Raw genomic sequence first — 27,695 nt, 5'->3', positions numbered from 1 at the left:
AGGAGAACAAGTTGTCTGTAAAGTTGGTGGATGCCTATTTTCCATTTTGCAGTCCCTTGTCTCCCTCTTGTGGCCTCCTGGAGGCAACTAGCTGTGCAAAAAAAAGACAGCCTGGGGGCCAGCTGTTGCAGTGTTGCCCTCTCAGGCAACACTGAGTGACTGACTGAGCCGCACCGTCTTATATAAAGTTCAGACGGAACTTTGCACGTGTCATAGTGGAGACCTCAGGAGCCAGAGCCAGCTTTCTGACATCATAATGGGGCCTCAGAGATAAAAGCCTGGGCCCAGGCAGTGTTGGTCAGTGCTGCTCAGCAGGCAGCACTGGACTGGATTAAAGCTGATACAAGGTGTGAAAGGAGAAGGGGTGGCAGTGGGCATGCACTTACTGCTGCTGCTGCTGCTGCTGCTGCTGCTGCCAGTGTTTGCACGGCAGGAGGGCATTTGGGCGTTGCCAGGAAGGCGTTTTTATGTCGATTCCTCCTCTTTCAGCACTGCATTGTGGTGCAAGCAAAAGAAGCAAAACGCGCGGCACGTTCGGGTTATCGCTTCTCGGCCTTTTGGCTAAGATCAAGTGTAGTATCTGTTCTTATCAGTTTAATATCTGATACGTCCCCTATCTGGGGACCATATATTAAATGGATTTTTAGAACAGGGAGATGGAAATAGAGCTTGCTCTGTCCACTCCACGCATTGACCTGGTATTGCAGTATTTCCAGGACCGGTGCACCCTTTCCTTATGTGTTTACTAAAATCAGATTCCAAAAGTGCTTTTTGTGTTTGCCATTGTTTTTGTCTTTCGGATGGGATCTCCCCTTTTAATCCCATTATTTCAACACCTGTTGGACAATGCATTTGTACAGTCATGTGTGATAATGAGCTAATTTATTAAATGCAATTAATTAATACATTGCCACCTCTTGTTTTGTGTCGTCTGTGTTTCTGTGTTTCCGGCATTTCACATTGGAACAGCTCATTCACCTTCCTTGTCTTCTCTCCGCCCTCCCTCCTAGGTAGGTTAAAGAGCTTCACCTGAGCCAGCCACTGATTGATGCAGCACCATAGTCAAATAGTGGAGTGGAGTAGGGGAACAGCAAACAGCCATTAAAGCAGCCAGCCCGCCCGCCCGCCCGCCCGCCCGTCACAATGGACCTACCTGTGTACACTAGATGGATGTGATGGAATGTACTGTGGTCCCTACATTTCAAGAAGAAGTAAGAATTGCAGTTGCAACAAACCCTTGCTTGCCTACAAAGAGAGCAGCAATTTGGATTTGTTACTATGTTACCTGGAAGAATAACAAACTGTGCAAGGATGGAGGTTGTAGGAGCAAGGAGAACAAGTTGTCTGTAAAGTTGGTGGATGCCTATTTTCCATTTTGCAGTCCCTTGTCTCCCTCTTGTGGCCTCCTGGAGGCAACTAGCTGTGCAAAAAAAAGACAGCCTGGGGGCCAGCTGTTGCAGTGTTGCCCTCTCAGGCAACACTGAGTGACTGACTGAGCCGCACCGTCTTATATAAAGTTCAGACGGAACTTTGCACGTGTCATAGTGGAGACCTCAGGAGCCAGAGCCAGCTTTCTGACATCATAATGGGGCCTCAGAGATAAAAGCCTGGGCCCAGGCAGTGTTGGTCAGTGCTGCTCAGCAGGCAGCACTGGACTGGATTAAAGCTGATACAAGGTGTGAAAGGAGAAGGGGTGGCAGTGGGCATGCACTTACTGCTGCTGCTGCTGCTGCTGCCAGTGTTTGCACGGCAGGAGGGCATTTGGGCGTTGCCAGGAAGGCGTTTTTATGTTGATTCCTCCTCTTTCAGCACTGCATTGTGGTGCAAGCAAAAGAAGCAAAACGCGCGGCACGTTCGGGTTATCGCTTCTCGGCCTTTTGGCTAAGATCAAGTGTAGTATCTGTTCTTATCAGTTTAATATCTGATACGTCCCCTATCTGGGGACCATATATTAAATGGATTTTTAGAACAGGGAGATGGAAATAGAGCTTGCTCTGTCCACTCCACGCATTGACCTGGTATTGCAGTATTTCCAGGACCGGTGCACCCTTTCCTTATGTGTTTACTAAAATCAGATTCCAAAAGTGCTTTTTGTGTTTGCCATTCTTTTTGTCTTTCGGATGGGATCTCCCCTTTTAATCCCATTATTTCAACACCTGTTGGACAATGCATTTGTACAGTCATGTGTGATAATGAGCTAATTTATTAAATGCAATTAATTAATACATTGCCACCTCTTGTTTTGTGTCGTCTGTGTTTCTGTGTTTCCGGCATTTCACATTGGAACAGCTCATTCACCTTCCTTGTCTTCTCTCCGCCCTCCCTCCTAGGTAGGTTAAAGAGCTGCACCTGAGCCAGCCACTGATTGATGCAGCACCATAGTCAAATAGTGGAGTGGAGTAGGGGAACAGCAAACAGCCATTAAAGCAGCCAGCCCGCCCGCCCGCCCGTCACAATGGACCTACCTGTGTACACTAGATGGATGTGATGGAATGTACTGTGGTCCCTACATTTCAAGAAGAAGTAAGAATTGCAGTTGCAACAAACCCTTGCTTGCCTACAAAGAGAGCAGCAATTTGGATTTGTTACTATGTTACCTGGAAGAATAACAAACTGTGCAAGGATGGAGGTTGTAGGAGCAAGGAGAACAAGTTGTCTGTAAAGTTGGTGGATGCCTATTTTCCATTTTGCTGTCCCTTGTCTCCCTCTTGTGGCCTCCTGGAGGCAACTAGCTGTGCAAAAAAAAGACAGCCTGGGGGCCGGCTGTTGCAGTGTTGCCCTCTCAGGCAACACTGAGTGACTGACTGAGCCGCACCGTCTTATATAAAGTTCAGACGGAACTTTGCACGTGTCATAGTGGAGACCTCAGGAGCCAGAGCCAGCTTTCTGACATCATAATGGGGCCTCAGAGATAAAAGCCTGGGCCCAGGCAGTGTTGGTCAGTGCTGCTCAGCAGGCAGCACTGGACTGGATTAAAGCTGATACAAGGTGTGAAAGGAGAAGGGGTGGCAGTGGGCATGCGCTTACTGCTGCTGCTGCTGCTGCTGCTGCTGCTGCTGCCAGTGTTTGCACGGCAGGAGGGCATTTGGGCGTTGCCAGGAAGGCGTTTTTATGTTGATTCCTCCTCTTTCAGCACTGCATTGTGGTGCAAGCAAAAGAAGCAAATCCTGTCTTGCTTCCTCTCCGGCCTTTATTCACCTCCCGCTTAGTAGCTGTGAGTGTGTGTGAGCCTGCAGGGCCCCATGGAATTGCGTAGGAGTAGGCTGAATCGCTGCAAGGGGTGAACAGCAGTATTGGGCAGGCTCGGTCAACGCGCGGCCCGTTCGGGTTATCGCTTCTCGGCCTTTTGGCTCAGATCAGGTTTATTGCCTGGTCTGGGCCGGGGGTTCGGTCTTTCGTGGAGTCCTCTCCGACGTTTTTGGGAGCGATCATCGTGCCGTTGGGCATTCCTCATCAAGATGGCAGCTGTGCGGAATACAATTCGTTTTGTGGTGAATGAGCAGAGGAGAGAAGAAGTGGATACTGGGCACATCATTGAGAACATCCTTCTGGACCTGGCTGGAGTCACATTGGTAGAGGTATTCTGTATCCAAGCTTTCAGCAATATTGCTACGTATGACGTATCCTTTTTTGAGGCCGCCTACTGTCTAAATGTTTTTCAGTTGCTCAAGGAGAAACATATGCATGAGGCTTTAAAATCTATTGAAGTGCTACCTCTTTTCTCAGCAGTGGAGAAATGTATTACCATCCACATGTATAACCCATTTCTGGATAGAAGGCTGGTCAGGGCCTTTTTAGCTCACTACTGTACCCATGTTAGAGGAGGTGTGGAGCAGAAGAACCTATGGGGAGTTTTCAATGGTGATATCAAGTACTGGGTCAGGCTGAAACCTGACTCCAGCTGTATTGGAGGAGTGATGAATCCTCCTGCTAATTTTTCCATTGGTGGGAACAAGGGATATCTTTACTACCAAGATATGCCATCATTTTGCAGATCATGTTTTTCCTACGGGCATACTAAAGATGCATGTAAAGGCAAGGTTTGCAGAAATTGCAAGGAAACAGGACATGAGGTTAGTGCATGCATTTCCCCATCCAGGTGTGATATTTGTGGTTTGCCTGGTCATACCTGTAGAAAATGCCCAAAGGTGTTTCCCTTCTTAGGGCAAGAGAGAAGGACATGGGGCAGACAGGTGAGAACAACAAGTTCCCTTGCTGCCTCTTCTGATGTAATTTCAGAGCCTGCTGGCAGTGTTTCTGTGGCTGCTTCTCAGGACCCTGGGAAAGCTGGATTAGGAGAGGTTCTAACCTCACATACTGACAGCATGGAGTTGGGTGTGGTCCCTCCTGCAGAGCCAACTGTTGATGAGACACCTGTGGTTATACCTATGGAAGGTGAAGACACAGCGCCACCTAGTGGGTGTGCATACCCTGATAATGGTGCAAGTATGCAAATTTTGTCTTTCTCTAGCCCAGAGTCAAAAACGGAAGACTCAGCTAAAGTGGAGTGGTCAATATCGGAGGAGGACGAGAAGGAGGCCAGGATGCCTAGTGCCACTAGTGCGGAAATTTTCCACAAAGTTGTCTCAAAAAGGGGGAAATCTGGAAAGGCGGTGAAGAGACTGAAGATAGGTTTGTTGGAAGATTCTGCTCATGCAAATCCTTTCTCATTGCTGGACAGTGACTCTAGTTGTAGCCCTAAGTCATCTGAGGTGGCCTCAGAAGTACCCAGCTCTCCTGGGGAAGGTTTCCTCAGTGAAGTCAATGTGGCAAATCTGGAAAGAGCAATGTATTTCCCTGGGACGTGATATGTTCTGGCTATTTCATGGCTTGCTTTTCCACTAACCACACTATGCCCGCATGTCTTTGAGATTAAAGATTGTCTCACAAAATGTACGGGTGTTCTCCTCTGCTCACAAGCGTGCTGCAGTCCTGGACTTTTTGGCCTCTAAGGGCAGTGACATTGTTTGCGTACAAGAATGTGGTTTATCAAAAATGCCTAGGAAAGAAGAATGGAAGTTTGGGGAAGCAATTTGGTCCTTTTCTTCCACAAATAGGAATGATGGAATTGGTATTCTCTTCAAAAATAATGAGTTTGTCATCAAACAGACTCAGATCATTCAGGAAGGAAGATGTGTCTGTGTGTTACTATCCTATAAGGGATGGCAGTTTAGGCTTATCAATATCTATGGCCATGCTGTGAAATCTGATAGGTTGGCACTTTTTGATAGTTTAAAATTTTTTCTACATGGTAAAGTTCCTGTTATTATTGTCGGTGATATTAACTGTATCCTGGAGAAGCAGGCCCGAGCTGGATCCACAGAGTCTAATGTGGACGCTACCGGAAGTTTGTGGAATCAAATTTTGCAGGACTTTGCTTTGCAGGACGCTGTCACCAGGAAACCAGGTCCATTTACGTACCATGCCGATGACGGAAGAACGGATTCTCGTCTGGACTTTTTCTTTTTTTCTATTTCAGCAATGAAATGTGTAGATTATGCGCAGGAGAGAGTGTGGTTTTCAGATCACGAGTGTTTGTTGGGGGTTTTTGTTATAAATAATTTCTTTTATGGTAGAGGGGTATGGAAGATGAATGTTAGTTTTCTGAGTGATGAAAGGGTAAAAACTAGGTTTGGGAAAAAATATGGGTTTTGGGTTAGGAAGAAAAGTTCTTTCTCTAATGTGTGTGAATGGTGGGTATGGGTGAAAAAAAAGATTGGTGGGTTTTTTAGACAGATAGGGTATAGAAGAGCGAGAAGGAAAAGATTGCAATATTCACGCTTTAATATGCGGATGACGTTCCTTCAACAATGTAAAAATTTGGGTATGGATGTAAGACACGATTTGGAAAAAACAAAAAAAGATATTAAGGAGTGGTTCCGAGAGAAAGGGAAAGAAATAATATTTAGGTCTAAGGTGGAGGTTAGAGATAATCACGAGAAGTGCACTAGATTTTTCTTTAAAAAAATGTGTGGTGGGAAAAGTGGTATGAATGTGTTATTGGATAAGGATGATAAAGAGGTGTTTGGTAAGGATGTGATTGATGTGGTGTCTGATTTTTATAAACAACTGTATGATGTGAAGAAGTGTGATCTGGGTGACGATGATGAGTTTTTGGATATTGTGTGTAATTTTGTTCCTGAAAGTGAATGTGAGCTTTTGCTTGGTGAGATTATGGATGGTGAAGTAAAGGATGTGGTGGGAAGTATGGCCAAAAATAAGTCTCCAGGGATCGATGGAATACCAGCTGATTTCTATGGGAAATATTGGGATATAATTGGGAAGGATGTTATTGATGTTATGAGAGTGTTGTTTTCTGGGACGAATATGTGTGATGTGATGAAGAAGGGTATGGTAGTTCTGTTGCATAAAAAAGGAGATAAGAGACGGTTAGAAAACTGGCGACCAATTACTTTGCTGAATACGGATTATAAAATTTTTGCCAAGCTGATTGCGAATCGTATGAGAGATGTGATTGGGTGTGTAATTGATGAGGATCAGGTATGTGCGGTACCGAAAAGGAAATTGCATGAGAACGTGGCGTTGGTGCGGGACATGCTTGAGGATTGTAAGGGTCGGAATAAGAAGGTGATTGTGTGTGCGTTAGATTTTGAGAAAGCGTTTGATCGTGTGGCGCATGTGTTTTTGTTCAAAGTGTTAGAGAGAATGGGTTTTCCGGTTCAGTTTGTGAGTTTGTTGAAGAAATTATACGCGAATGCAAAGAGTTGTGTGCAGGTGAATGGGTTTTTTTCAGAATCATTTAGTATTAGGTCTGGTGTGCGACAGGGTTGTCCGTTGTCTCCCATCCTTTTTATTTGTGCGATTGAACCATTGTTGCAAATGATTAGAAATGATAAGGTTGTGAAAGGTTTGGTGGTGCCCGGGTGTGATGGAAAGCGTGTGAAAGCTTTGGGATATATGGATGATATTTGTGTATTGTGTGATTCAGTGTATGATATGTCCAGAGTGAAGTTGATTGTAAATATGTTTTGTATTGCGTCTGCTTTTAAAATAAATTGGGGTAAGAGCAAATTTAAAAATTTTTTCAGTAATGAGCGAGTGTGTGATTCTGATATGGAACAGGTGAATGGTGTGAAAATTTTGGGTATTGTGTTTGATGATGAGCTGAAAGGGAAAGAAAGTTGGGATGAGTTAGGTGGTAGGATTGTGCGAAAGTTGGAAATGTGGAGAATGAGGGATCTTTCTTTTTCGGGGAAGGTTTTAATTGTCAAAAGTATTATTCTACCTATGATTTTATATGTTGCTCTGGTTTTTCCTCCTGCTGTTGCTATGTTAAAAAAAGTGAATAGAGTTTTGTTCCTTTTTCTATGGGGGAGCGGGATTGAGAAGGCAAGGAGAGAAATTCTAATGAAAAGCAGACGTAATGGAGGCCTTGATTTCCCAAATTTGGAGATTTTCATTGGAATTAATTGTGTACGTTTTTTTGTAGAGCTTTTATTTAAGGAATCCAAGGCTTCCAGAATGTCTAAGTATCTAGCTGGAACGGTGATTCAGCGTCTAAGTTGGGAAAAACGAAATTTATGTAAACCAATTGCTTTCCAGTGCACGGGGTGGTATTTGTATGTAGAAAAATTTATCAAAAAGTTTCCAGCTAGAGGATGTAAAAATGGAGAGATTTTTGAGAGAAAAGAATGTTGTGAGAAGTATGTGTATGAATAATGTGATGTGTTCTGTAAATGGTTTGAATTCGATGGAGTCTAAGTCTGTGTGGAAGAAGATTGTTACGTATGATGTGTCAAATAAGCAGAAAGATTTGTTATGGATGTCGGTACATGGAGTGTTGCCTGTAAGGAGTGTTCAGAAAAGAAGAGGTTTGGTTGCGTCTGAGAGGTGTCCGAGAGAAGGTTGTGGGGATGATGAGGATGTGAGTCATGTGTTTTGGTCGTGTAAGCATGCAAAGGATGTTTGGAAAAAGTTGAGTGGGTTGTGTGAAGAATTGACTGGTTTGAAGGTTTTGACGTATGAAATTGTCTTGTTTGGTTTGTGTAGTTTGGGTAGTGAAAAGGATAGAGTGTTGTGGTTTTTTCTGACTTGTGTGAAAGAAGTATTGTGGAATACGAGGAATTTGAATGTGTATAAAAGAGAAGTATTTGAGATGGAGGATGTGGTTAGTATGGTATTGGCTAAATTGTATTTTTATTATAAATGGGATCTAGAAAGAGGTATGGATGCGGAAGGGATATGGCGAATGTTAAAATGGAGGTATTTAGTTTGAGGAATTTTGTTTGATTTATCTTGTATTTGATGGAAAAATAAAATAATGAACCAGAGTGATGAGATTTTTTGAAAAATAGAGAGGTGGTTTGAACAACTACAGTTCTCGGTTTTATTCAAAAAAACCTGAATGGTTTAATAAAAAAAAAAAAAAAAAAAAAAAAAAAAAAAAAAATCTGTTCTTATCAGTTTAATATCTGATACGTCCCCTATCTGGGAACCATATATTAAATGGATTTTTAGAACAGGGAGATGGAAATAGAGCTTGCTCTGTCCACTCCACGCATTGACCTGGTATTGCAGTATTTCCAGGACCGGTGCACCCTTTCCTTATGTGTTTACTAAAATCAGATTCCAAAAGTGCTTTTTGTGTTTGCCATTGTTTTTGTCTTTCGGATGGGATCTCCCCTTTTAATCCCATTATTTCAACACCTGTTGGACAATGCATTTGTACAGTCATGTGTGATAATGAGCTAATTTATTAAATGCAATTAATTAATACATTGCCACCTCTTGTTTTGTGTCATCTGTGTTTCTGTGTTTCCGGCATTTCACATTGGAACAGCTCATTCACCTTCCTTGTCTTCTCTCCGCCCTCCCTCCTAGGTAGGTTAAAGAGCTGCACCTGAGCCAGCCACTGATTGATGCAGCACCATAGTCAAATAGTGGAGTGGAGTAGGGGAACAGCAAACAGCCATTAAAGCAGCCAGCCCGCCCGCCCGCCCGTCACAATGGACCTACCTGTGTACACTAGATGGATGTGATGGAATGTACTGTGGTCCCTACATTTCAAGAAGAAGTAAGAATTGCAGTTGCAACAAACCCTTGCTTGCCTACAAAGAGAGCAGCAATTTGGATTTGTTACTATGTTACCTGGAAGAATAACAAACTGTGCAAGGATGGAGGTTGTAGGAGCAAGGAGAACAAGTTGTCTGTAAAGTTGGTGGATGCCTATTTTCCATTTTGCAGTCCCTTGTCTCCCTCTTGTGGCCTCCTGGAGGCAACTAGCTGTGCAAAAAAAAGACAGCCTGGGGGCCGGCTGTTCCAGTGTTGCCCTCTCAGGCAACACTGAGTGACTGACTGAGCCGCACCGTCTTATATAAAGTTCAGACGGAACTTTGCACGTGTCATAGTGGAGACCTCAGGAGCCAGAGCCAGCTTTCTGACATCATAATGGGGCCTCAGAGATAAAAGCCTGGGCCCAGGCAGTGTTGGTCAGTGCTGCTCAGCAGGCAGCACTGGACTGGATTAAAGCTGATACAAGGTGTGAAAGGAGAAGGGGTGGCAGTGGGCATGCACTTACTGCTGCTGCTGCTGCTGCTGCCAGTGTTTGCACGGCAGGAGGGCATTTGGGCGTTGCCAGGAAGGCGTTTTTATGTCGATTCCTCCTCTTTCAGCACTGCATTGTGGTGCAAGCAAAAGAAGCAAAACGCGCGGCACGTTCGGGTTATCGCTTCTCGGCCTTTTGGCTAAGATCAAGTGTAGTATCTGTTCTTATCAGTTTAATATCTGATACGTCCCCTATCAGGGGACCATATATTAAATGGATTTTTAGAACAGGGAGATGGAAATAGAGCTTGCTCTGTCCACTCCACGCATTGACCTGGTATTGCAGTATTTCCAGGACCGGTGCACCGTTTCCTTATGTGTTTACTAAAATCAGATTCCAAAAGTGCTTTTTGTGTTTGCCATTGTTTTTGTCTTTCGGATGGGATCTCCCCTTTTAATCCCATTATTTCAACACCTGTTGGACAATGCATTTGTACAGTCATGTGTGATAATGAGCTAATTTATTAAATGCAATTAATTAATACATTGCCACCTCTTGTTTTGTGTCGTCTGTGTTTCTGTGTTTCCGGCATTTCACATTGGAACAGCTCATTCACCTTCCTTGTCTTCTCTCCGCCCTCCCTCCTAGGTAGGTTAAAGAGCTGCGCCTGAGCCAGCCACTGATTGATGCAGCACCATAGTCAAATAGTGGAGTGGAGTAGGGGAACAGCAAACAGCCATTAAAGCAGCCAGCCCGCCCGCCCGCCCGCCCGTCACAATGGACCTACCTGTGTACACTAGATGGATGTGATGGAATGTACTGTGGTCCCTACATTTCAAGAAGAAGTAAGAATTGCAGTTGCAACAAACCCTTGCTTGCCTACAAAGAGAGCAGCAATTTGGATTTGTTACTATGTTACCTGGAAGAATAACAAACTGTGCAAGGATGGAGGTTGTAGGAGCAACGAGAACAAGTTGTCTGTAAAGTTGGTGGATGCCTATTTTCCATTTTGCAGTCCCTTGTCTCCCTCTTGTGGCCTCCTGGAGGCAACTAGCTGTGCGAAAAAAAGACAGCCTGGGGGCCGGCTGTTGCAGTGTTGCCCTCTCAGGCAACACTGAGTGACTGACTGAGCCGCACCGTCTTATATAAAGTTCAGACGGAACTTTGCACGTGTCATAGTGGAGACCTCAGGAGCCAGAGCCAGCTTTCTGACATCATAATGGGGCCTCAGAGATAAAAGCCTGGGCCCAGGCAGTGTTGGTCAGTGCTGCTCAGCAGGCAGCACTGGACTGGATTAAAGCTGATACAAGGTGTGAAAGGAGAAGGTATTCTGTCCTCATACACGTTAGCACGGTGTGTAATCTGACATGTAGCTAAACCCCCTGTCTTCTTAAGAAAAAGGCTGTGAAACTGTGAAATCTTTCTCTTTATTGCTGGTAGACAGGAAAGGTGAAACTATAGGATGAAATAAAAGTAGTATTCAGAATATATCAACTGTACAGTGCATAGGATACAGATAATCTGCTATACATACACAATATAACATGAGGTAATACTGCAAGCTGACAATGTGATATCTGATACAGCAAAACATACAGTGAACCACAGGATTATAACATATAGATATGGATCTTACCGACTATGCTTAGAACAGGCTGTTGGCACTGAACTTGAGGTAGAAATGGAGAGTGGCCCCTCACACTGGCATGATGAGGAAAATGGCTGCTACTCATACACAAACAGGAACAGGAAATAACCCACAATGCCTCAGGTGCTTTCCCATAATACATAGAGAACTACAATCTAGGAATACACAAAACCACCAGTAGATGGTGCTATAACCATACAATACAATATAGATGGGGTACAAGAATAGGCAATTGCAATATCTGTACTGGTAATCATACACAAAAAAAAGGTATTATTACGTAAATAACTGGACTAGCTGGCGAGGACAGAACACTCCCCGCTTGACGTCAGCCGACGTCACTATTGGGTTAGTTGGATGAAAACATTTTTTGCCTGTTCCAGATCGAGAGCCGTGTAGACATGTTTACAACGATGCCAGCCTTTACAGTACCTTTTATCTGCTGACGAGATTATCTTGTACGACCGAGCCATGTGAGTCAAGAAGGTGATTGCACGGACAAGTGATCTCCAAGTAGGGAATATACTGAATCGATGAAATTTCAGGTGGCTGTCCACAGTCTCCGTATGCAACGCAGATACCAGAGGGCGTATCTCAACATCTGCATGTGGGTCCACTAGTTCAAACATGGCGGTTTCTGCTGTGCTGGGCATCGGTCTATACAAGAAGGTAGGGCCTGTAAACCAGATTGTGTCTTTCAGACGGTTAGCGGCAACGGATCTGGTTGCTTGGTCTGCAGGATTGAGATGCGTAGGTACGTAATGCCATTGTTCGGGAGAGGTAGATCTTCTAATCCTTAGCACTCTGTTGCTTACGTAGACATAGAAGCGTCTAGTTAAGTTACAGATGTATCCTAGTACTATCTTGCTGTCAGTGTAAAACTCAGCATCTTTAATCTCCATGTTCAATTCCGTAGTGATGAGTTCGGCTAACTCCACTGCTAACACCGCGGCGCAAAGTTCCAGGCGTGGTATTGTGTGTTCAAGAAGTGGCGCTAGTTTTGCTCTGCTCATGACGAACCCTACGTGGCATTGTCCGCTGGTATCTATCGTCTTTAAGTAAGCTACAGCAGCAATCCCTTTGACTGAAGCGTCGCAGAAAACACAAAGTCTTTGTGTGTCAACCTTGGTAGTTGGTACAGAAGCATACGGGCGTGGTATGTGAAGACCAGATAAGGCTGTGAGGGAATTTCTCCAAGCCGTCCATGTGGCTCTTTCCTTCATCGGAAGAGGAGCATCCCAGTTCGACACTTCCCTGGTGTAGTCTCTCAACATAGCTTTACCTTCGATGGTTACAGGAGCTGCAAATCCCAGTGGGTCGTATAAACTGCTTATGGCCGACAGTACTCCTCTGCGAGTGAAGGGTTTTTCTTCTCTGCTGGCCTGGAAGGTGAAGGTATCAGCTTTTAGGTCCCAGAGTAGGCCAAGGCTCCGATGTATGGGAGGGGAGTCGATGCCTAGATCTAAATCCTTTAAGTCACTTGAGTGGTCATGAGTAGGAAAGGCTTCCATCACTTTCTGGCTGTTAGAAGCGATCTTGTGTAACCTCAGGTTAGATAGAGCGAGCATTTCCTGGGCTCTCTTCAGAAGACAAATTGCGGTTTCATTTGTGGGCATTGATTTCAAACAGTCGTCCACATAGAAATCCTTTTCTACGAAGCGTCTGACATCCGTTCCGTACTTCGTTTCGACATCTTGAGCCGCACGCCTCAGCCCATAGATGGCGACTGCAGGGGAAGGACTATTACCGAAGATGTGTACCTTCATTCGATACTCGGTAACATCTTTAGAGGGATCGTTATCCTTGTACCAAAGGAATCTCAAGAAATTCCTGTGTTCTTTTTTGACGAGGAAGCAATGGAACATCTGTTGGATATCAGCCGTGAATGCAACAGAGTCTTTGCGAAAGCGTAGAAGTACTCCCAAGAGCTTGTTGTTTAGATCCGGGCCTGACATCAGGACGTCATTCAACGAGACACCTTCATACTTGGCACTTGAGTCAAATACTACTCTGATCTGACCTGGTTTCTTCGGGTGATACACTCCAAACAGGGGCAGGTACCAGCGCTCTTCAGAGTCTGGAAGTATAGGTGCTAACTCCGCATGGCCGTTCTGGAATATCTTTTCCATGAAGGTAAAGAAGTGGTCTCTCATCTCTGGTTTTCTTTGCAGGCTATGTCTGAGAGAGACGAAACGTTTGTAAACCTGTTCTCTGTTGTTAGGTAAGCGTTGTCTTTGAGGCCTAAATGGTAGAGGTGCAACCCAGCTCTTCATTTCGTTCTGCACCATTCCCTGCTCCATTATGTCTAGGAACAGTCTATCTTCGAATGACATTGCCATACGATTGTCCTCCTTTGTCTGGCGGAAGACTGTGCACCCTAGGTGATCTTGGTTGCCGTCCCAGATGTAGTCATCGTAGGCAGAGCCTACAAGGATACTTGATGATGAAGTGCTGTGTGGCAGTTCCTTTATGAAGAAATGATTTTCACATGGTCGGAGGAGAGATGGGCGTCCATTCTCCAGTGTACTGGTAAGCATGCTGTTGACAGTTGTCGGTTTGTGTACACCTCCCAAACAGACCTCTCCTATGACGACCCATCCTAGGTCGAGTCTCTGTGCATATGGAGCGTTGTGAGGGCCATTGATCTGTTGCCTAACCTTGTGGACTCGAAGAATATCTCTCCCAAGGAGCAAGACTATCTGAGCCTCTGGATCAAGTTTCGGGATCAAGTGTTCTATACGCTTCAGGTGAGGTTGGTGCGCTGCTACTTCCGGCGTAGGTATCTCAGACCTGTTATCAGGAATTTGGTTACACTCCAGTATGGTTGGTAAGGGCAGACACACTTGGCCATTTATAGACTCGACTACATAGCCGCTTGCCCTCCTTCCAGCTGTCTCTACAGTACCGGCACAAGTTTTTAGAGAGTAGGGGGCGCCAGGGCCTCTGACGTTAAAGCTATCAAAGAAGGCAGACTTGGCTAACGACTTGTTGCTTTGATCGTCTAGAATAGCATATACTTTGATGGCTTTGTCCCGGTCGTCTGCTGGGTAAATCCTCACTAGGGAGATTTTTGAGCAGGACCTTCCTCCTATGAGGCCTCTACAAACCTCTGTGCATTTAGAAGTAACCGCTGGAGTGTCAGTACTTGTGTCCTTCAGCTCCCCGCTATGCTATTGGTCTTGGGGCGAAGTCCACGATGGTGCTCCAGGGTGTAGAGCTGTGTTATGTTCTGTGCTACCACATTCGATACACTTTGCACGAACCTCGCAATCTCTGGCGAAGTGTGATGTTGAAGAACAGCATTTGAAGCAGATGTTGTTTTCCTTAAGGAAGGCCTTGCGGTCCTCTAATGACTTTTCCCTGAAGGTTCTGCACCTAAGTAGGGAATGTGGCTTCCTGTGTAAGGGACACTGTCTGCTCGGGTCTTTGGGTTTGTCTCCTTGACGGGAGCTGAACTCTTTATGGACTGAACCTGTGGAGGAAACGTTAATTTTGTGGACCTCCACCATTGCTCTACGAGGTTTACTAACAGGGGTGGCGGCACATGACAGCGTGAAATCAAAGCTAGGATCATTTCTAATTTTAGCTTGTTCAGAGACAAAATCTACAAACACATTAAATGGAGGAAATAGTACATTGTAAGTCTGTTTATATCTAGAACCATGCATAACCCATTTCTCTTGCAGGTTGTATGGGAGCTTCTGAACTATGGGGTTCACACCTCTTGCAGTGTCAAGGAATGTCAATCCTACCAGATCCCCTTCTGCCTTTGCTACACACAACTCCATTAACAGATCACTTAACTCCCTAAGCTTTGTATAGCCTTTGTTTGCTATTTTAGGAAAGTCCTCAATTCTCTTGAATAAGGCACTTTCTATGACTTCGGCCGAGCCATAGCACTCTTCAAGTCTGTCCCAGACCCTTTTAAGACCAACATCTGGATAATTGACATTGATATCTCTGATTCTTTTAGCGTGTTCGGCGAACTCACTTCCTAGCCACTTTACCAGGAGATCCAGTTCCTCACTACATGATAGATCTAAGTCTCTGGTGGCATTTTGGAAGGAAGCTCGCCAAGCTCTGTAGTTTTCAGCGCGATCGCTGAACTTTACAAGTCCCTTGGTGACCAGCTCACGTCGAACAAGGAATCTGGCAAAGTCCATTGTGGCTTGATTAACATTAGATCCGACTACTGGTGTGTTGTCAGAGTGCATGTGTGGTGTGTGACCATACCTGTTGGGAGTCTCTGATTTATTACAACCTGCGTAGTACCGCTCTGAAGCGAAGGGCGTCTCTCTTAGCTGGAGCGGGTTTTTGATATTCTGCTCTGAAGAGAAGTTGTTGTAGCCGGTTTCCCTTTGATGTGTCTTGTCTTGTTTGCAGTAAGGAGACTGATAGTCAACTTTCTGGCGGTCTGAATAATCAGGGTGGATTGGCTTGTTAATAAAACCCTTTGTGTTGAGTTGGAAGTCGGTATCGTATTCTGACTTGGAATGTTGATAGACGTATTGTAAGGTACGCTGTTCTGGATCTTGGTGTTCAAGTTCCGGCTGGAGAACGTCGCGACGATTCTCTATTTCTGGAAGTTCTACTGCTTCTAGAAATTCTGCTTCTGCTATGGCAGCCGCTGTCTCTTTCTCAACAGTGAGTTTCTCTAGAGTTGCTTCAAGGCGCGCTTTCTCTAGCTTTATCTGTATTTCCTGTTCTGCGAAGCTGGCTTTCGCTTTTGCCGCTTCAGCTTTTGCGCGGGCAATGGCGGCAGCTTCTCTGATCGATGTCCTGCTAGAGCCACTTCTAAGGGACCTTGTCTTGACCGAAGATGCTCGACTTTGAGACATGATGCGACCGTTAGGAGGTTGCTGCGATATCCGTATGCAGGCTCTGCGTGGATAATGGCGGGCACCCTATGGTCTGATCTTCTGAGCTTGTTCTCAGCAGTCGTTTCACTATTCTGTCCTCATACACGTTAGCACGGTGTGTAATCTGACATGTAGCTAAACCCCCTGTCTTCTTAAGAAAAAGGCTGTGAAACTGTGAAATCTTTCTCTTTATTGCTGGTAGACAGGAAAGGTGAAACTATAGGATGAAATAACAGTAGTATTCAGAATATATCAACTGTACAGTGCATAGGATACAGATAATCTGCTATACATACACAATATAACATGAGGTAATACTGCAAGCTGACAATGTGATATCTGATACAGCAAAACATACAGTGAACCACAGGATTATAACATATAGATATGGATCTTACCGACTATGCTTAGAACAGGCTGTTGGCACTGAACTTGAGGTAGAAATGGAGAGTGGCCCCTCACACTGGCATGATGAGGAAAATGGCTGCTACTCATACACAAACAGGAACAGGAAATAACCCACAATGCCTCAGGTGCTTTCCCATAATACATAGAGAACTACAATCTAGGAATACACAAAACCACCAGTAGATGGTGCTATAACCATACAATACAATATAGATGGGGTACAAGAATAGGCAATTGCAATATCTGTACTGGTAATCATACACAAAAAAAAGGTATTATTACGTAAATAACTGGACTAGCTGGCGAGGACAGAACAGAAGGGGTGGCAGTGGGCATGCACTTACTGCTGCTGCTGCTGCTGCTGCTGCCAGTGTTTGCACGGCAGGAGGGCATTTGGGCGTTGCCAGGAAGGCGTTTTTATGTCGATTCCTCCTCTTTCAGCACTGCATTGTGGTGCAAGCAAAAGAAGCAAATCCTGTCTTGCTTCCTCTCCGGCCTTTATTCACCTCCCGCTTAGTAGCTGTGAGTGTGTGTGAGCCTGCAGGGCCCCATGGAATTGCCTAGGAGTAGGCTGAATCGCTGCAAGGGGTGAACAGCAGTATTGGGCAGGCTCGGTCAACGCGCGGCCCGTTCGGGTTATCGCTTCTCGGCCTTTTGGCTAAGATCAAGTGTAGTACTTTAGGGTATTGCCTTGTTTCTTGGTCAGGAGGTGCCCTGGTACCCTTTTCCTTGGCCTGGGGGGATCGTTTCTCTTAGGAGAGACTTCACCCCTCTGTTGCTATTGGGGAGGAGGATTAGTCCAGGGCAACGGGGAGCGATCACTTGCCTGGCATTTAGGTGCTGAAGGTATTATCTTTGGATTTCGTTTGGATTTCGTTGGATTTTCGTTGGATCGTTGGCTTCTATTGCGGCAGGATGGAGGAAATTCCTGACTACATGCGGACTCGGAATGCGGTTCGCTTCTCTATGGAGGAATCTGGAGGACAAGGCAAGGACTTGGAATTCCTAACTAAGGTACTGTTGCTTGGTCTTTTCCAGTTGGAGAGACAATGGATTTTGTCTGTAATGGACTATCCAAGAAGAGGATGTTTCGACGTCACCTTTCATACGGAGGACATTTATTTGAAATTTCTGGACACTTTGAAGGAGAAGAAGCAGGATCCAAGACTGGTTGGTGTGACAGTAACACCACACTTTGTTCCAAGTAAAAAGTTGGTGATTGTCAAAATGTTTTCACCTTATGTAAATAAGGATGACATTATGTGGTTTCTCACTAAGTTCTGTGAGGAAGTGGTGGAGAAGGGTAAGGTCTTTAATCCGTTTGGATTCTGGACAGGTAAATGGAAATTCCTGTGTAAGTTTAAGGCAGTTGGAGAGGCTGGAAACTTATTGCTTCCTCCAGCACGCTTTAAAATTGGCAGTGCAAGTGGGAATCTGTATTTCTTTGGAATGGGGATTTTTTGCCACAATTGTAAAGAGTATGGGCATGAGAAGGAGAATTGTGGAAAAATAATTTGTACAAAATGTTTTAAGGAAGGTCATAAGTATAATGATTGTGAGAAGGGCAAAGTGTGTAACATGTGTAGAGAAGAAGGGCATGTGTTTAAAAATTGTCCAAAAAAAAGTATAAGTGAAGCAAAGGAGGAGAGTAAGAAGACAGTTAAAAGAAAGGAAGTGATAGTTAACAGAAAGGAAGAGAAAGTTACCCCACAAAAAGAGGATAAGCCACAGAAAAAGGGAGGAGCGGGGAAAAGTGTTGAAGTTGGAAAAAGTGATGAAACAAAAAGGAGAAAAATTGTGGAACAAAATGTAGTTTCAGATGAAGATAGAGCAGAAAGAGACAAACTAGTAAAAGACGTGGAGGGATTAAGAGATAAAATTAATTTTGAGAAGGTTCGGAGGCGGGTACGAACCTGTTTGAGAGGGAGTGTACCGGATTTTCTGGAGAGATATGAAGTGCCAACCTGGTTGGCATGTATTGTAAATTTGGAATGGGACGGTCAAGATCTTCGAGAACATCTTGTGGATATGCTTGGTGTAATCGCTTTAAGAAACGGTTTGTTTTATTAATTTTACTTTAAAAAAAAAAAAAAAAGAGAGAGAAATTAAAATTATATTTGGTTTTTTCATAATGATGATCAAGTCTTTAAATTTGAAGTTTAAAATTTAACTCGAGACGGATCTGAGTGGTTAAAAAAAAAAAAAAAAAAAAAATCTGTTCTTATCAGTTTAATATCTGATACGTCCCCTATCTGGGGACCATATATTAAATGGATTTTTAGAACAGGGAGATGGAAATAGAGCTTGCTCTGTCCACTCCACGCATTGACCTGGTATTGCAGTATTTCCAGGACCGGTGCACCCTTTCCTTATGTGTTTACTAAAATCAGATTCCAAAAGTGCTTTTTGTGTTTGCCATTGTTTTTGTCTTTCGGATGGGATCTCCCCTTTTAATCCCATTATTTCAACACCTGTTGGACAATGCATTTGTACAGTCATGTGTGATAATGAGCTAATTTATTAAATGCAATTAATTAATACATTGCCACCTCTTGTTTTGTGTCGTCTGTGTTTCTGGCATTTCACATTGGAACAGCTCATTCACCTTCCTTGGAGGGATAAAAGCAAAAATGCAAAAAACGGGCGTTTTCCATGCGCTACTGATCAGTATGGTTACCCATACACGTAAAACCAAAATCCTCAAAGATACCAATGTGGTCGGTATTATAGGGATTTTATTGGTACAATGGTAAATATAAAACACAACTGTTTAACAGTGAACAGTTTCGAAACCGAACCGGTTTCTTCCTCAGGTAGTATATAAATAGATGGGTGGGGTGCCAGTTAAATAACCTAGTGAAAGGTCAGTTAGAGGCAAGAACTACCGGGTCGGTTCAGAGATAAAAGACCAACCCAAATTACATAACATACATATAATCACAACTGATAAAACAAAGATAAAAAATATATATATATGAAACATATATGTATATATATGTCCAATGAAAAACAATTATTTATAATAGTTAGAAGTTGTCTGGTTGGTAAAGACATACTATATTAACGTAATTGAACATATATATATACAAAATATATACAAAATTCTGCACATATATAATTACATTGTCTAAAAATATAATTTAATAGTGGATTAAAAACGAATTATTTAAAAAGGAAAATATGTTATAAAATATTTTTAAAATATATTGATTAAAAATAATCCCACTGATTCTGACATTGTGGAAAACACAAACACAATGTTAGATACAGAAATATCGGATATATTTAGGCATACAGAACTAAAACCGGTATCTAAGTTTTATCCTGTGGGAAACCAAGGAAACTTTATTAACACTTTTCATCATCTAGTCCTCAAAGATCTAGAGGAGCTAGATTCATACAAAATTCGTGGAAAAAATAATCTTACTTATAAAGAAAAAACAGCCCTAAAAAACTTAAAAAACAATAATCAAATTGTTATCAGATCAGCAGATAAGGGAGGGGGGACAGTAATTCAAAATATTACAGATTATCATGAAGAAGCACGTAGAATCTTATCAGATGAGAATTACTATAGGAATCTTACAGTTAACCCATTACTGACAATCATTGAAGACCTTAAAACCATGGTTAATCAAGCTTTTTCTAATAATATTCTGAATAAAAAAGAAAAAAATTACTTGATTCCGGAGAATATCAATATGCCTTTTTATTATCATCTCCCAAAAATACATAAAAACCTAATTAATCCCCCAGGGAGACCAATTATATCGGGTATGCAATCTCCCACTTGTCATCTTTCACACTACTTAGATGTATTCTTACAAAAATATGTGTTAGAATTCCCAAGTTTTTTAAAAGACTCTACGCAATTAATTGGGGATCTCAACAAAGTTCCAATGAGAGAAAACCTATTATTTATTACTTTAGATGTGACCGCACTCTATAGTAATATCGAACACACATTAGGTCTGGAAAAATTGAAAACAAGACTGGAGAGGGATACTGAATTATTACCTATACAAACTAACTTTCTTTGCAATAGCATGGAATTTATCCTAAAGAATAATGTTTTTTCATTTGATCAGAAATTGTACCATCAAGTAAGAGGCACAGCAATGGGGACAAGGGTAGCTCCTAGTTATGCGAACATCTTCATGGGAATGTTTGAGGAAGAATATATCTGGCAACATCCATGGGCAAATAGTAATATTTTATTATTTAGAAGATTCATTGATGATCTGTTCCTAGTCTGGGAAGGTGATTTTATTACAGCGACAGAGTTCTGTCAGACATTAAATAATAACACCTGGGGGATGAATTTCACTTTCAACATACAACCAATTGAAATTGATTTTTTGGATTTAACAATAGTCAAGACCACGAGTAAAATTATTACCCGTACACACTTCAAAAAAGTGGATAGCAATAGCTATTTGGACTACAAGAGTAGTCACTATCATAAGTGGCTAAAAAACATCCCATACAGTCAGTATAAAAGAATTAGGAAAAACTGTACACTGAATAAAGATTTTAATGATCAAAGCCGTATTTTATTAAGGAGATTTAAGGAGAAAAATTATCCAAAAAAACTCCTCTCTGATGCATACAAAAAAACAGTGATTTTAAGCCAAAAGGATTGCCTACCCACTAAGGACAAACCATCAAATGGTATCGAATTGAGTGATACAATAGACACAAAAAAAGAGAAGGATGAACAACCAACAAAAAAATTTTTCTCCTTCAATTTCATTACTAAATATAATGCTGCACATAAAAACATCAAAAACATCATGAATAAACATTGGCACATTTTACAGATTGATCCTTTTTTAAAAAATAGTTTACCTACGAAACCTATGATAACTTTTAAGAGAGCTAGAACTATGAAAAATATTTTAGCACCGAGTAGGATTAATTTTCATGGAAGACAACAGACGCAACAACAAAATACTATGTGCCCTAATTCACACACAAAGGGTAGTTCTAAATGCAAAAAAAAGAACTGTTTATGCTGTTCTAGTATACGTACCACAGACATTTTTAGATCAAACCAAACAAAAAATGAGTTTCAAATTGAAATACAGCTAAATTGCCAGTCTAACTATGTTATATACCTGATTGACTGTATTTGCGGTCTCCAATATGTGGGAAGAACCATCCAATTTCTACACTGTCGACTAAATAAACATCGTTCTAACTGCAAGAAAAAATTCCTTTTGCACAGTATCTCTAAACACTGTACTCTGTTTCATAATAATGATTTTAGATGTTTTAATATTACACCGATTGAACAGATAAATGAAAGTCGAGCGGATAGATACGATTTACTGTGCAAGAGGGAAATCTATTGGATATATAAATTAAAGACCCTAAAACCTGAAGGTTTAAATGAAATCACAGAGATCATAATTTAAAGAATATATAAAAAGGTATATATATATATGTACACACATAGAACTTGTATAAAAATGACTTTGGCTGAATATTTACGAAATTATATAGCAAAATTGAAAAATAGAATGAAATGGTAGTGCATTTTTTACTTTTTTTCTCATTTTTAATCAATATATTTTAAAAATATTTTATAACATATTTTCCTTTTTAAATAATTCGTTTTTAATCCACTATTAAATTATATTTTTAGACAATGTAATTATATATGTGCAGAATTTTGTATATATTTTGTATATATATATGTTCAATTACGTTAATATAGTATGTCTTTACCAACCAGACAACTTCTAACTATTATAAATAATTGTTTTTCATTGGACATATATATACATATATGTTTCATATATATATATTTTTTATCTTTGTTTTATCAGTTGTGATTATATGTATGTTATGTAATTTGGGTTGGTCTTTTATCTCTGAACCGACCCGGTAGTTCTTGCCTCTAACTGACCTTTCACTAGGTTATTTAACTGGCACCCCACCCATCTATTTATATACTACCTGAGGAAGAAACCGGTTCGGTTTCGAAACTGTTCACTGTTAAACAGTTGTGTTTTATATTTACCATTGTACCAATAAAATCCCTATAATACCGACCACATTGGTATCTTTGAGGATTTTGGTTTTACGTGTATGGGTAACCATACTGATCAGTAGCGCATGGAAAACGCCCGTTTTTTGCATTTTTGCTTTTATCCCTCCATTCATTATTGAGACTTTGCTTTCCAAGTTCTCAAATCGGGTTCTATGCTGCAATTGGATCCTGCCTCCAATACATCGTGGAGGCTACCTGTCTGGAATTTACTACACTGGATGTTATGCTCCCAGCATAACTGCACCAGGTGAGCACTATCTAACACCTTGTTCACACATGTACCATCACAGTGTCATGCACTATTGTGCGCTTTGTGTTTTTTCTACCTTTCTCTAGCATTCACCTTCCTTGTCTTCTCTCCGCCCTCCCTCCTAGGTAGGTTAAAGAGCTGCACCTGAGCCAGCCACTGATTGATGCAGCACCATAGTCAAATAGTGGAGTGGAGTAGGGGAACAGCAAACAGCCATTAAAGCAGCCAGCCCGCCCGCCCGCCCGCCCATCACAATGGACCTACCTGTGTACACTAGATGGATGTGATGGAATGTACTGTGGTCCCTACATTTCAAGAAGAAGTAAGAATTGCAGTTGCAACAAACCCTTGCTTGCCTACAAAGAGAGCAGCAATTTGGATTTGTTACTATGTTACCTGGAAGAATAACAAACTGTGCAAGGATGGAGGTTGTAGGAGCAAGGAGAACAAGTTGTCTGTAAAGTTGGTGGATGCCTATTTTCCATTTTGCAGTCCCTTGTCTCCCTCTTGTGGCCTCCTGGAGGCAACTAGCTGTGCAAAAAAAAGACAGCCTGGGGGCCGGCTGTTGCAGTGTTGCCCTCTCAGGCAACACTGAGTGACTGACTGAGCCGCACCGTCTTATATAAAGTTCAGACGGAACTTTGCACGTGTCATAGTGGAGACCTCAGGAGCCAGAGCCAGCTTTCTGACATCATAATGGGGCCTCAGAGATAAAAGCCTGGGCCCAGGCAGTGTTGGTCAGTGCTGCTCAGCAGGCAGCACTGGACTGGATTAAAGCTGATACAAGGTGTGAAAGGAGAAGGGGTTGCAGTGGGCGTGCACTTACTGCTGCTGCTGCTGCTGCTGCCAGTGTTTGCACGGCAGGAGGGCATTTGGGCGTTGCCAGGAAGGCGTTTTTATGTCGATTCCTCCTCTTTCAGCACTGCATTGTGGTGCAAGCAAAAGAAGCAAATCCTGTCTTGCTTCCTCTCCGGCCTTTATTCACCTCCCGCTTAGTAGCTGTGAGTGTGTGTGAGCCTGCAGGGCCCCATGGAATTGCCTAGGAGTAGGCTGAATCGCTGCAAGGGGTGAACAGCAGTATTGGGCAGGCTCGGTCAACGCGCGGCCCGTTCGGGTTATCGCTTCTCGGCCTTTTGGCTAAGATCAAGTGTAGTATCTGTTCTTATCAGTTTAATATCTGATACGTCCCCTATCTGGGGACCATATATTAAATGGATTTTTAGAACAGGGAGATGGAAATAGAGCTTGCTCTGTCCACTCCACGCATTGACCTGGTATTGCAGTATTTCCAGGACCGGTGCACCCTTTCCTTATGTGTTTACTAAAATCAGATTCCAAAAGTGCTTTTTGTGTTTGCCATTGTTTTTGTCTTTCGGATGGGATCTCCCCTTTTAATCCCATTATTTCAACACCTGTTGGACAATGAATTTGTACAGTCATGTGTGATAATGAGCTAATTTATTAAATGCAATTAATTAATACATTGCCACCTCTTGTTTTGTGTCGTCTGTGTTTCTGTGTTTCCGGCATTTCACATTGGAACAGATCATTCACCTTCCTTGTCTTCTCTCCGCCCTCCCTCCTAGGTAGGTTAAAGAGCTGCACCTGAGCCAGCCACTGATTGATGCAGCACCATAGTCAAATAGTGGAGTGGAGTAGGGGAACAGCAAACAGCCATTAAAGCAGCCAGCCCGCCCGCCCGCCCGTCACAATGGACCTACCTGTGTACACTAGATGGATGTGATGGAATGTACTGTGGTCCCTACATTTCAAGAAGAAGTAAGAATTGCAGTTGCAACAAACCCTTGCTTGCCTACAAAGAGAGCAGCAATTTGGATTTGTTACTATGTTACCTGGAAGAATAACAAACTGTGCAAGGATGGAGGTTGTAGGAGCAAGGAGAACAAGTTGTCTGTAAAGTTGGTGGATGCCTATTTTCCATTTTGCAGTCCCTTGTCTCCCTCTTGTGGCCTCCTGGAGGCAACTAGCTGTGCAAAAAAAAGACAGCCTGGGGGCCGGCTGTTGCAGTGTTGCCCTCTCAGGCAACACTGAGTGACTGACTGAGCCGCACCGTCTTATATAAAGTTCAGACGGAACTTTGCACGTGTCATAGTGGAGACCTCAGGAGCCAGAGCCAGCTTTCTGACATCATAATGGGGCCTCAGAGATAAAAGCCTGGGCCCAGGCAGTGTTGGTCAGTGCTGCTCAGCAGGCAGCACTGGACTGGATTAAAGCTGATACAAGGTGTGAAAGGAGAAGGGGTTGCAGTGGGCGTGCACTTACTGCTGCTGCTGCTGCTGCTGCTGCTGCCAGTGTTTGCACGGCAGGAGGGCATTTGGGCGTTGCCAGGAAGGCGTTTTTATGTCGATTCCTCCTCTTTCAGTACTGCATTGTGGTGCAAGCAAAAGAAGCAAATCCTGTCTTGCTTCCTCTCCGGCCTTTATTCACCTCCCGCTTAGTAGCTGTGAGTGTGTGTGAGCCTGCAGGGCCCCATGGAATTGCCTAGGAGTAGGCTGAATCGCTGCAAGGGGTGAACAGCAGTATTGGGCAGGCTCGGTCAACGCGCGGCCCGTTCGGGTTATCGCTTCTCGGCCTTTTGGCTAAGACCAAGTGTATTTATACAGGAGGTTTTTAGTCAGAAGGTGCTCAGGTACCCTCTCTCTCGGCCTCGGGGGATCGTCCAGGTTCGCCTGGACTTCACCCCCGTGCTGCTATTTGGGAGAGAGGCTTAGTCCTGAGCAACGAGTTGCGATCCCCCCAGCCCCTTGGTCTCTGTACGTCAAGGGGCGCAGCGAAAGCTGCGCGGTTCGACCTGGCCACGCTAATGGCAGGCGAACCCGATGCGGTGCCGGTATACGCCCGGCTGCGAAACTCTGCTAGAGTCATCTTGGCAGAGGGTGGAGGCGGTCCACGAGGTGTCAAGTTCCTCGTATACGAAATCCTCGAGAAGTTGCTGGCGGTCCGCAAGCATGAAATTTTGGCGATCCAGGATTACCCAAGGCGTGGAGTTTTTGACATAACTTTTGTTGGAGAAGGTATCCTCCGTGATGCTATGGACAAAGCTGAGAGGGAAAAAGTTCAACTCACGTCTTTGGGAGTCCAGGTAATAGAGCATGCTTTTGAGGTAACCAAACTCGTGGTGATTAAGATGTATTCCCCATATGTGAAGGACCAGGAAGTGGCAGCATTCTTAGCTGCCTACTTCAAGAACATCAAGCTTATGGGGAGAGTTATGAACGAGTGCGGTGTGTGGACCGTCAAGTGGAAGTACTTAGTGACTTTGATAAAGGACCCCTCCACCCAAAATACGAGACTCCCACCGGCTCGTTTTAAAATTGGAACAGTGAATGGCGACCTCTACTTCTCGGGGATGCCAAACTTCTGCAGGGCCTGCGGTACCTATGGGCATACCAGTTACAACTGCGATGTCACCTGCAGGAACTGCGGAAGCAAAGAGCACACAATTAGAGAATGCACAGGAGAAAAAAAATGTAACTTTTGTCAGAAAACTGGTCATCTGTATTTTTCTTGCCCCTATAGGTACCGAGGTGAAGAAGATGAGCAACCCGGAGCGCCCCCACGTGCTCCACCAGCGGACCAAACCCGTCCCCAGGGAGAGGAACAGACCAGCCACACGAAAGAGGAGAGAGGTACCTGGGCTTCAAAGGTGCGAGGGACTGGAGCCAAAACAGGTACCTCGCAGCCAGCAACCTTGGAGGATAAAGGGGAGCCCAGTGCGAAGGAAAAGCGGCAGACTAAGCGGAAGGCGGAAAAGGAGCAGGCCGGAAAAACTGAGGCATCCCAGAAGGCTGGTTGCTCAGGGGGTGCCGGGCCTGCTCCAAGCCCTGGGTCTCTGGCATCCTCGTCGGAGGAAGAGGACGAGGTGCCGGTGGGTCCCCGTAAAAAAGGGAGGCAAGCCAGAGTCAGTAGGGGGGAGACAGGGGAGGAGCAGATGGACACAACGGTGAAAAACGATGCGGCTCCTCCTAGAACCCCCTCCTCGCCGCGACTGGTGAGGAGGGCGGGCACTGTTCCCCCCGTGGAAACTGACACCCCACCTTGTGCGCAACCTCCCCCTCCAGAAGGGCCTGCACGGTCCCAGGGGGGAGGTGCGAGCCCCCTTGGGGACCCACCCGACCTAGACGGTCAACCGTTTGAGACCCAGGGAGATCCGAATGAGTTTGGGCTCCCCGTACGCAGAAGTTTGGTTGCTGGCGTTACCCTCAGCGAAGGTAGTTCCTCTCCTTCGTTCTCCCTCCTGACAAATGATTCGGACGGGGGCGGGTATCTGAGCCCAAGTGAGATATTTGGTATTGCTGGTGGAGAAAATGTGTGATTTTAAAATACCGCTACTATTTATTATTTTAAAATCAAATACGCATTCAAAACTCCACAATGTCTGAACTAAAGGGAATATCCCTCAACGTGAGGGGCGCCAAGTCTAAAGTAAGAAGGGTTGCTCTCTTCAATTTTTTATCTTGCCTGGCAGCCTCTGTTTTTTTCCTGCAGGAGTGCGGTATTCCCCATACGATGAAGTACACCAAATATAAAGAAGATTGGAAATATGGTCCATCCGTCTGGTCTGGATCAAACGAGTCCAGATCAGCAGGGGTCGCCATTCTTTTTAAGGGAAACGTTTTAATTGATTTTATTCAAGAAATCTTACCAGGACGTATTTTATTGGTTAAGGCTTTTATTGACGGTGTGAAATGGCAGTTTTTAAATTTTTACGGCTCACCTGATAAAAATGAGAGGGCAGAAATGCTAGAAGTTTTACCTCTTTTTATTAACACAACTGAGCCTTTTATCCTCGCAGGTGATTTTAACTGTATCCTGAGAGGGGAACGCCGGCTTACAAGTGCTACAAGCAGAAATTACGATAAGACCTCTGGACTGCTCAAAAATATGGTGAGCGATTTTAATTTAAAAGATGTTTACAAAGAATGCAACAGGAGCAGTCCAGAGGAAGC

The 27,695-nt window shown here is 43.7% G+C and overlaps 5 non-coding genes and 2 pseudogenes across 5 annotated transcripts; all 7 read left to right on the top strand.

Moving 5' to 3' along the window:
• The first annotated feature begins 541 nt into the window (after positions 1 to 541).
• LOC142677118 (U2 spliceosomal RNA) lies at positions 542 to 732 on the top strand. Its single transcript, XR_012852168.1, has one exon. It is a non-coding gene; the product is annotated as a U2 spliceosomal RNA (small nuclear RNA).
• Positions 733 to 1,861: 1,129 nt separating this feature from the next.
• On the top strand, positions 1,862 to 2,052 carry LOC142677115 (U2 spliceosomal RNA). The gene has a single exon (XR_012852166.1). It is a non-coding gene; the product is annotated as a U2 spliceosomal RNA (small nuclear RNA).
• Positions 2,053 to 8,365: 6,313 nt separating this feature from the next.
• Positions 8,366 to 8,563, top strand: LOC142677611 (U2 spliceosomal RNA). Its single transcript, XR_012852597.1, has one exon. It is a non-coding gene; the product is annotated as a U2 spliceosomal RNA (small nuclear RNA).
• Positions 8,564 to 9,684: 1,121 nt separating this feature from the next.
• LOC142677360 (U2 spliceosomal RNA) lies at positions 9,685 to 9,875 on the top strand. The gene has a single exon (XR_012852387.1). It is a non-coding gene; the product is annotated as a U2 spliceosomal RNA (small nuclear RNA).
• Positions 9,876 to 17,058: 7,183 nt separating this feature from the next.
• On the top strand, positions 17,059 to 17,169 carry LOC142677617 (U2 spliceosomal RNA; annotated as a pseudogene).
• A 1,410-nt stretch (positions 17,170 to 18,579) lies between these two features.
• On the top strand, positions 18,580 to 18,787 carry LOC142677595 (U2 spliceosomal RNA; annotated as a pseudogene).
• Positions 18,788 to 23,842: 5,055 nt separating this feature from the next.
• On the top strand, positions 23,843 to 24,033 carry LOC142677114 (U2 spliceosomal RNA). The gene has a single exon (XR_012852165.1). It is a non-coding gene; the product is annotated as a U2 spliceosomal RNA (small nuclear RNA).
• Positions 24,034 to 27,695: the final 3,662 nt, after the last annotated feature.

Source organism: Rhinoderma darwinii (genome assembly GCF_050947455.1).
Source record: "Rhinoderma darwinii isolate aRhiDar2 chromosome 2 unlocalized genomic scaffold, aRhiDar2.hap1 SUPER_2_unloc_31, whole genome shotgun sequence".
NCBI classification, from domain to species: domain Eukaryota; kingdom Metazoa; phylum Chordata; class Amphibia; order Anura; family Rhinodermatidae; genus Rhinoderma; species Rhinoderma darwinii.
The sequence above is the reverse complement of the archived record's forward strand: the minus strand, read 5'-3'. Positions and strand labels throughout refer to the sequence as shown.